Genomic DNA, 1,416 nt, shown 5'->3' on the forward strand with positions numbered 1-1,416 from the left:
GAAAGGACCTTTGTTTTATTGGAATTAGGATATTTTGGGAAAGGCACCTCAATTGATAGAAGAAAAGGGTGGAAAGTATTACCCTTGTTGTCTTCCTAGTTGTGTTTCTTGGTACTTTGGATGTGTGTGGTCACTAGATTAGCAAGGAATTAAACCTCTGAAGTATATGAGGCCCTAGTTACCTCAACACCCTTGAAACTATATTCCAAGCCAGGTTCATGTCTAGCGCAAAGATTCGATGGGATACCTTTATTTTAAAATTCATTGATGAGCTCCAACATCAGGGAGAAGATGAGCTTACCCAAAGCCAGTTGTACATTGTCCATGGTGAATCTAATAGGTGTCCCCTAGAAATTACAGTTGTGGAAAACCTTATTGTGGGTGGTGTCAATGAGGGGTTTGTCTCTGGTAGAGTTGATCTCACGTTGCATCATGAGATTTGAGGAACATATCAACTTGACCTGTAAGCCAAGTCGCTTTCCCTCTGCCAAATCCCAATGCATGGTAACCTCGTATTTGCCACCATTGGCACAAATTGAGCCATTGGATGAAACGATGGTCATTTTAAAATAGCCTTCATGCCTGATGAGCATGTTCTTGAGCTTAGATTTTGTTAAAAACTTAAATTACATACCTTTACCATGCGGTCCCATGGGCACGAGACGATGGTGGGGTTGGTGGCTGAAGTGGAAAAGTGGACATATGAGATTCAGTTCAAATGGCCCTCTGCATCGTGCTGGATGGTGTATTTTCACTTTCCAAGGGTGTTCCAGAGCTTGATGGTTCATTCATGGGAGGCAAAGATGATCTGTTAGTTATTGATGGAGAACATAACCCTGAGGATGTCCTTGGTGTGGCTAACCATGCACCAGGTGGTGAGGCATGTGTTGAGATCCGATAGATGGAGTTCGCCATCCCAGGAGGCCAAGAGGGAAAAATAGTCGTTGAAGGAGATGACCACATCCTATATGAAGTGTGAGTGGCCCATCAGGCAATGTCATGGGATACCATACTTCTCAGGTTCCTTGGTTAGGTTCCACAGGAGGATCAACTTGTCATGAGGTGAAGATATGATCATGTATGAGTTTCCAATTGGGGTCGCGATGGTCTTCACCATTTTTGTGTGGACCTCCATTGTGTCACACAGAACTAGGGCTTCTACCATGGATGCTCAGACGATGATCACACTATTTGGTTATCTTCTTCTTTGGTGCGTGGCCACTATTGATTTGCTCATGTTTTTTTCTCATGTGCCAGGAAAAAAAGCATGTTGTTGGTATCATTGACGTCTCAATTCCATATATTATTTTTAAATAGCCATATTTGATAACAATTTTTTCATGCCCATGCCATCAATGAGCGGCCTGCAATTGGGATGCTGGAAATTTCTCGGCCGAATTGTGAAATATGAGGTGG

General features: G+C 42.9%; 1 pseudogene; it reads right to left on the bottom strand.

Annotated features, from left to right (window-relative positions):
• Window positions 1-347: 347 nt before the first annotated feature.
• On the bottom strand, window positions 348-1,165 carry LOC149193592 (small ribosomal subunit protein RACK1 pseudogene; annotated as a pseudogene).
• Between the last annotated feature and the right edge of the window lie 251 nt (window positions 1,166-1,416).

The sequence above is a fragment of the Pinus tabuliformis genome, chromosome 2_2, assembly GCF_031772625.1.
Source record: "Pinus tabuliformis cultivar Carrire ecotype Pingquan chromosome 2_2, CPIR1, whole genome shotgun sequence".
Lineage (NCBI taxonomy): Eukaryota > Viridiplantae > Streptophyta > Pinopsida > Pinales > Pinaceae > Pinus > Pinus tabuliformis.